The 9171-nt window shown below is 40.5% G+C and overlaps 1 pseudogene; it reads right to left on the bottom strand.

Annotated features, from left to right (window-relative positions):
- Positions 1 to 3902: 3902 nt before the first annotated feature.
- Positions 3903 to 5910, bottom strand: LOC138429491 (ATP synthase subunit beta, mitochondrial-like; annotated as a pseudogene).
- Positions 5911 to 9171: the final 3261 nt, after the last annotated feature.

Genomic DNA, 9171 nt, shown 5'->3' with positions numbered 1-9171 from the left:
TTTACTGAGGATGGCTCCGTCCATCAGAACAGGACCCAATTTCCCCCATCAGTCAATCTCTCCCATCAGGAAGCTTCCATTAGCCTCTTATCCTTCTCCATCAGAGCGCAGACAGACTGAAAACCACAGTCACAGAAAACTAATCAATCTGATCACATGGACAACAGCCTTGTCTAACTCAATGAAACTATAAGCCATGCCATGTAGGGCCACCCAAGAAGGACGGGTCATTGGGGAGAGTTCTGACAAAATGTGGCCCATTGGAGAAAGGAATGGCAAACCATTTTAGTATTCTTGCCTTGAGAACCCCATAAACAGTATGAAAAGGCAAAAGGATAGGACACTGAAAGATGAACTCCCCAGGTCAGTAGGTGCCCAACATGCTACTGGAGATCGGTGGAGAAATAACTCCAGAAAGAATGAAGGGATGGAGCCAAAGCATAAACAACACCCAGTTGTGGATACGACTGGTGATAGAAGCAAAGTATGATGCTGTAAAGAGCAATATTGCATAGGAACCTGGAATGTCAGGTCCATGAATCAAGGCAAATTGGAAGTGGTCAAACAGGAGATGGCAAGAGTGAACGTCAACATATTAGGAATCAGAGAACTAAAATGGACTGGAATAGGTGAATTTAACTCAGATGACCACTATATTTACTACTGTGGGCAAGAATCATTTAGAAGAAATGGAGTAGTCATCATATTCAACAAAAGAGTCTGAAATGCAGTACTTGGGTGCAGTCTCAAAAACGACAGAATGATCTCTGTTTGTTTCCAAGGCAAACCATTCAGTATCATGGTAATCCAAGTCTATGCCCAACCAGTAATGCTAAAGAAGCTGAAGTTGAATGGTACTGTGAAGACCTACAAGAGCTTCTAGAACTAACACCTAAAAAAGATGTCCTTTTCATTATAGGGGACTGGAATGCAAAAGTAGGAAGTCAAGAAACACCTGGAGTAACAGGCAAATTAGACCTTGGAGTACAGAATGAAGCAGGGCAAAGGCTAATAGAGTTTTGCCAAGAGAACGCACTGGTCATAGCAAACACCCTCTTCCAACAACACAAGAGAAGACTCTACACATGGACAAAACCAGATGGTCAACCACAAAATCAGATTGATTATATTCTCTGCAGCCAAAGATGGAGAAGCTCTCTACAGTCAGCAAAAACAAGACCGGGAGCTGACTGTGGCTCAGATCATGAACTCCTTATTGCCAAATTCAGACTTAAATTGAAGAAAGTAGGCAAAACCACTAGACCATTCAGGTATGACCTCAATCAAATCCCTTATGATTATACAGTGGAAGTGAGAAATAGATTTAAGGGACTAGATCTGATAGAGTGCCTGATGAACTATGGATAGAGGTTCATGACATTGTATAGGAGACAGGGAGCAAGACCATACCCAAGAAAAAGAAATGCAAGAAAGCAAAATGGCTGTCTGAGGAGGCCTTACAAATAGCTGTGAAAAGAAGAGAAGTGAAAAGCAAAGGAGAAAAGGAAAGATATACCCATTTGAATGCAGAGTTCCCAAGAATAGCAAGGAAAGATAAGAAAGCTTTCCTCAATGATCAGTGCAAAGAAATAGAGGAAAACAATAGAATGGGAATGACTAGAGATCTCTTCAAAAAAATTGGAGATACCAAGGGAACATTTCCTGCAAAGATGGACTCAATAAAGGACAGAAATGGTATGGACCTAACAGAAGCAGAAGATATTAAGTGGCAGCAATACACAGAAGAACTATACAAAAAAGATCTTCACTACCCAGATCATCACAATGGCATAATCACTCATCTAGAGCCAGACATCCTGGAATGCAAAGCCAACTGGGCCTTAGGAAACATCACTACACACAAAGCTAGTGGAGGTGATGGAATTCCAGTTGAGCTATTTCAAATCCTAAAAGATACTGCTGCTAAAGTGCTGCACTCAATATGCCAGCAAATTTGGAAAACTCAGCGGTGGCCACAGGACTGGAAAAGGTCAGTTTTCATTCCAGTCCCAAAGAAAGGCAATGCCAAAGAATGCTCAAACTACTGCACAATTGCACTCATCTCACACACTAGTAAAACAACGCTCAAAATTCTCCAAGCCAGGCTTCAACAGTACATGAACCATGAACTCCCAGATGTTCAAGCTGGTTTTAGAAAAGGCAGAGGAACCAGAATTGCCAACATTCACTGGATTACCAAAAAAAAACAAGAGAGTTCCAGAAAAACATCCGTAGTGGTTTAGTCATTAAGTTGTATTCGACTCTTGCAACCCCATGGACTGTAGACTGCCAGGCTCCTCTGTCAATGGGATTCTCTAGGCAAGAATACTGGAGTGGGTTGCCATTTCCTCCTCCAGGGGATCTTCCGGACCCAGGAATCTAACCCAGGTCTCCTGCATTGCAGCTAGATTCTTTACCTACTGAGCTATGAGGGAAGCCCCCCCAAAACATCTACTTCTGCTTTATTAACTATGCCAAAGCCTTTGACTGTGTGGATCACAATAAACTGTGGAAAATTCTTCAAGAGATGGGAATACTGGACCACGTTACCTGCCTCCTGAGAAATCTGTATGCAGGTCAGGAAGCAACAGTTAGAACTGGACGTGGAACAACAGAATGGTTCCAAATCAGGAAAGGAGTACGTCAAGGCTGTATATTGTCACCCTGCTTATAAAACTTCTATGCAGAATGTATCATGAGAAACGCTGGGCTGGAAGAAGCACAAGCTGGAATCAAGATTGCCGGGAGAAATATCAATAACCTTAGATATGCAGATGACACCACCCTTATGGCAGAAAGCGAAGAACTAAAAAGCCTCTTGATGAAAGTGAAAGAGGAGAGTGAAATTTTCACTTAAAGCTCAGCATTCAGGAAACTAAGATCATGGCATCCAGTGCCATCACTTCATGGCAAATAGATGGGGAAACAATGACAGACTTTATATTTTGGGCTCCAAAATCACTGCAGATGGTGACTGCAGCCATGAAATTAAAAGACACTTGCTTCTTGGAAGAAAAGTTATGACCAACCTAGACAGCATATTAAAAAGCAGAGACTTTACTTTGCCAACAAAAGTCCGTCTAGTCAAGGCTATGGTTTTTCCTGTGGTCATGTATGGATGTGAGAATTGGACTGTGAAGAAAGCTGAGTGCAGAAGAATTGATGCTTTTGAACTGTGGTGTTGGAGAAGACTCTTGAGAGTCCCTTGGACTGCAAGGAGATCCAACCAGTCCATCCTAAACGAGATCAGTCATGGGTGTTCATTGGAAGGACTGATGTTGAAGCTGAAACTCCAGTACTTTGGCCACCTGATGCGAAGAGCTGACTCATTGGAAAAGATCGTGATGCTGGGAAAGATTGAAGGCAGGAGGAGAAGGGGACAACAGAGGATGAGATGGGATGGCATCACTGACTCAATGGACATGAATTTGAGTAAACTTTGGGAGTTGGTGATAGACAGGGAAGCCTGGCGTGCTGCGGTCCATGGGGTTGCAAAGTGTTGGACACGACTGAGCGACTGAATTGAACTGAACTGATTATGCATTTTAACAATAATCTTTGCAAATTTGTTTTGCAATATAATACATTCCATAAAAATTTAATGTGCCCAATTCAGTGGTTTTGAGTATGCTCACAAGGTTTTACAACCATCACTACCTAATTCCAGAACATTTTGTCATTCCCTCCAAAAAATCTCCATGTCTATTAACAGTCATTCTCCATTTCCCTCTCCCTCCAGTCCTTGGCAACCACTAGAAACCCTTAACACTCTTCAAACAGAATACAACATCTTTAAAATAGCCTCTAAAGTGGCCCAGAGAGAAAACTGTGATTTTTGGATTAGGGGCAAAGAGAGGGACAGTTGGAGGAAGAGTGCTTAGTTTGCTGAAAGGACGCCCTCACTAGTGCTCTTCAGAGAGCTTATCAGCTTTTGCCACAGCTTCTTCAGTCGGTCACACCATATAGAGGCCCATTCTGGGAGATAGTCATATTCATCTGCCAAAATCTGCTGGTATCCTTTGATGACCCCCTTCAAGGTACCAGTTTCTGCATATGACAGGTAAAGACCTCGGCCACTTGGAATGACTGAGACAAGAAAAGCTGTATTTTCAATGCACAGGACACAGTTAACTTTTCTTCAGAAAGTTCATCCATACCCAAGACAGCAATGATGTAATGAGGGATTTGTTATCTTATAAATAGTGGCCCACTCCAGTATTCTTGCCTGGAGAATTCCATGTTCAGAGGAGCCTGGCAGGCTGCGATTCATGGGGTTGCAAAGAATTGGACACGACTGAGTGACTAACACACACAGGATCATTTGCATGGAAACAATTAATAGTTGGGAATAATGTAAAGTGCTTACCACACTACCTGGAATATGTTGAGGTTTCAATAAATTCTACCTATTATCATAATTAGGTTTCCCCAGTGACTCAGAAGTAAAGAATCCATCTGCAATGTGGGAGATGCAGGTTTGATCACTGGGTCAGGAAGATCTCCTGGAGAAGGCAATAGCATACTATTCCAGTATTCTTGCCTGGGAAATCCCATGGATAGGGGATCCTAGCGGGCTACAGTCCTCGGGGTCACAATAGAGTCAGACATGACTTAGCAACTAAGCAGTAATAACAACAGTATCTTTTGCACCCCAGAGGCAACATCATAATGCTCATTGCCAACAATGGGATTTATGATGCAAGAGGTGGAGTCCAGAGAATCCATAGCTGGATAGACGCCCAGCTCAGCAATAACATGAGACAGCACAGTGGTGTGCGTCCACATGGGCAAAAGTAGTGGCAGCGACAGGGCCAGTCAAGTAATCAGCAGGCATGTAGATAGCCTTAGAGATGTGATAGATCCCTTTTGGGTGGTGGTGGTTCTTTCCTGCCTGGTACCCGTGTCAGTGACCAGGGTAGGCTGATAACCCACAGCAGAAGGGCTTCTGCCCAATAAAGCCAATACCTCTGAGCCAGCCTGGGTGAAACAAAAGATGGTATCAATAAGCAACAATACATCTTGACCTTCTTGGTCCCTGAAGTATTCAGCTACAGTCAGCATAGTCAGAGTTGCCCAAACTCGAGTACCAGGCAGTTCATTCATTTGATCATATATCAGTGCTACCTTGGAGGTAGAATTTTTTAAGTTGATATCACCAGACTCAATCATTTCATGGAATAAGTCATTATCCTCTTGCATCCTGTCACCAACACCAGCAAGCGCAGAGTACCCACCACAGGCTTAACAACGTTGTTGATTAACTCTATGACCAGTACTGTCTTGCCAATTCCAGCACCAACAAAGTGCTCAGTTTTGCCACCTTTGGCATAGGGAGCCAGCAGATCCACAGTCTTTATACCAGAAACCAGAATTTCCTGCTCAACACTCATCTCCATGAATTAAGAAGCTTCAGCACAAATGGCAACAATTTGTTTGGTTTTGATGGGACCCCTCTCATCAAAGGTTCTCCAGTGACATTCACAAATCTACCCAAGGTCTCAGGGCCAACAGGAATTTTGATTGATGTACCAGAATCCAGGACATTCTGGCCTCTAACCATGTTTCCATACCCATGGCAATGGTCCTTATTGTTCTCTCACTCAAAGACTGGGCCATCTCCAAAACCAGCTTGGTCTCCCTGCCTTGCACTTCCAGGCATTTAGGGATGGGTGGCAGCTTCTCCCAAAATTGGACATTTACCACTGGTCCAATGACAGCCACCATGTGCCCAGTGGTGGTATGTGCCTTTGGCAATGGAAGTGTTTGATCAGCATAGTCTCTGACAGCCTGGAGCACTACTGAGGTGACCCTCAGAAAGAGCTGGGCTTGTGGTAGCAGTGCTGAAGGGCTGAGTCCCCACAAGGACCCTGAGGCTCAGGTAGCAGCCACACAACCCATAAGTCCAAGCATAGCGGTGCCTGGGTGGAGACTACTTATCTATTAATTTCTATCTCTATGAATTTCCCTATTTTAGACATTTCAGATAAGTGAAATCACATAATATGTAGACTTTTGTGTCTGACTTTTTTCACTTAGTATGTTTTCAAGGCCCATCTATATTACAGCATGTATCAATGGTTCAATCCTTTTTATCACTGAATAACACACTGTATGGCTATACTGCTTTGTATATTCACTGTATGGATGTATCATTTTGTTTATTCGTTCATCAACTGATAGATATTTGCAGCCTCTACTTTTGGTCTAGTATTATAATGCCACTATGAACATTTGTGTATAAGTTTTTGTGTTGATGTTTTCAGTTCTCCTGGATATTTGCCTCTGAATGATATTCCTACTTTCTCCACTTATTAGTCAATACTTGTCATTATCTGTCTTTTTGATTGTAGCCATCCTAGTGGATACAAAATGGTATCTCATTGTGATTTTGATTTTCATTTATCTAATAACTAATCATGTTGGACATCTTTTCATGAGCTTACTGCCCATTTGCACATCTTTTCCAGAGTAGTTTCTATTCAAATTCATTTTTTTTGGATTATTTGTCTTTTATCCTTGAATTATGTATTGTTTATAGACACTGAATATAATCTCTTAGCAGATATATGATTTGCAAGTATTTGCAAGTATTTTCTCTATCCTCTGAGTTGTCTTTTACTTTCTTGATGGCATCCTTTGAAGTATGAAAATTTTAAATTTTGATGAAGTCCAATGTTTTTTTGTGTATGTTTTGTGTATGTTTGTGTATGTTTGGTGATCCTAAAAAATGATTATATAGTCCAGATCACAGAAACTTACACCTATGCTTTCTTTTACTGTTTTAGCTCTTACATTCAGGTCTGTAATCCATTTCCACTTAATTCTGTATATGCTTTAAGGTAAGGGGTTCAACTTCATTCATTCCATGTGAATATCTAGTTGTCTTAGCACCCTTTGTGGAAGATAATTCTTTACACATTGAATTGTTTGGGCACCCTTGTTCTTTGACATAAACGTAAGAGTTTCTTTCTCTCCCATCAGTTCTATCCCATTGATCAGTATGTCTTTTGTTATGCCAAAATCACACTGTCTTGATTACTGTAGATCTATAGAAAGTCTTCAGATCAGGAAGTATGAGTCTTCTAACTTTGTTCTTTCTGAAGATTGTTTTGGCTATTTTGGATCCTTTGGTCTCCATATAGATTTAGGAACAGCTTGTTAACATCTGGATAGAAAAGGCAGCTGAGATTTTAATAGAATATGTCACATCTGTAAATCAGTTTGGAGGAGTTTGCTCTCTTAACAACCTTACATCTTCTGATCCATGAACATGGGATTGACTTGTTTATTTAGGTCTTTAATTTCTTTCAATAATGTTTTGTATTTTCCACTTTATAAACCTTCCACTTTTTCTATTTCTCTGCAAACAAATGAAAGACTGATGGAATTTATTTTTTAGTTAACACATGAGAGAAGTCTTTCATATTTGTAAGATAGAATGAGTGAGGCAGAAAGACAGATGCAGGGGGAGACTAAGAGTGAGGCTAGAGCTATTGTGGTGAATCTCAAGCTCAGTGCTTGGGCACCTGACAATGTCAAGGTAAAGCGAGACTATTTTGGTGCCACAAAGGCAGAGTGCCTTTAGGCTGCAAGTATCCAGCTCTGACAGTAAAAGTCGGAGTGAGGCAAGGAAGGCCTTTCACACACTTCAAATATCCCTCATGGTTCGTCCTTTCAACAGTAATCTCTCAGGGGAATGTTAATATTTCCATGAACTTCTCTGTTCTGTAATCACCTGAATTCTGTCACAAATAATACGGGATGGGAATGTTTCCTCCAGTTCTTCATGACCTGCCAAGCTGCAAAAGGACATTGATGCCAAAAGTCCTCATTAAATCAGCAAATACCAGTCCAAGAATGGCCCGCCTTTCACTTCAGTGTGCTCTGGCAAAGGCAAGGAAGACAAAAGTAACTGGGGAAAAAATAGCAGCAGGGACTCACTTGAATCTGAAACTGAGTTGTGGAAAAAAAAAAAAACAGAAATCCCCTTGGAAAGAATGGGAAAGAATCCACATAAAAGATTTTATTGCTTAGGACAAACTCCTGTTGCTCACATAAATTTTTCTAGAAAGCATGCTCATATGATAAATATGCAATATATATGTGTGTGTTTACACACACATACATACACACATGCACACACAACCTGACTTATTGACTAGGCTGCATTTATAGTGTGCTCCCAAGAAGAAAATGTTTACTTCAGTCTAAATATCTTTAAATGCAAATGGAAAAACAATTTCAGGAATCAGTTTTTCTGAAGTGGACTCTCAGTCCCTCACTATTTCATTCGGGATAATTCTACAGTCATAAACTAGAGCAGATATTTATATTTAATGTAATTTACAGATGTTTTACTTCTCAGCCTACCACGATCTTTTTGCTACCACTCTTTTAAGGACTGGTGCTTCATAAAATACTCAAGATATTTTATATTTATTACATCATTTATCTTCCCAGTCTTCTTGGGATTAGATAAAAAAGAGGGCAGACAAGGTGAGAAGCAGGTTTATTCTCCCCATTATACAGATGAGAAAACTGACATGCAGAAGGAAATGGACTTTCATTCATTCATCAGTTATTTATTGAGAGCCCTTAGGCTCTGCCTCTAGATGCCACGGTTATAGTAAACTGTTTTGACCCCTCTTCTTGTGAATTTTAGTCTTATGGATTGCTGTTTTCAAAAGCAAATCCGATCATGTGGCATCTCTGTTTAAGTTGTTTTTGGAGTTTTCCACAGATTTTAGAATAAAGACTAAAAAACTCATCCTGCTTGCCGTGTTTACATGGGCCTACCTCATATCGACTAATACTAGCCTCATCTAAGGTCTGCCTGCATACCCACTACTACTTAAATGTTTTTATTTTTTGAAAGAATATGTTTATTAGTTGTAGTTTTTATTTTTTATCAAAGTTTAAAAGTATTTACTTCAAAGAATTGATATTTTAATAGTCTTATTATAAAGAATACCAGTCTCCTTTTTGCCCAGACTCATTCACTTTAAAGTCTTCAGTCAATTCTTTTGATATTTATTTCCTTATCTCTCAACAGCATTTGTGTATTGCTACTTCTCCACTTTTTATTGTTAAGCACTGTCTGTTGACTTCATACTGAGGGATATTTTATCCCCATGCCTGGCTCCATATACATTTTGTTCCCACCACTACAGG

This window comes from Ovis canadensis, chromosome 1, assembly GCF_042477335.2.
Source record: "Ovis canadensis isolate MfBH-ARS-UI-01 breed Bighorn chromosome 1, ARS-UI_OviCan_v2, whole genome shotgun sequence".
NCBI lineage: Eukaryota > Metazoa > Chordata > Mammalia > Artiodactyla > Bovidae > Ovis > Ovis canadensis.
This window is presented reverse-complemented; position numbering and strand designations above follow the sequence as displayed.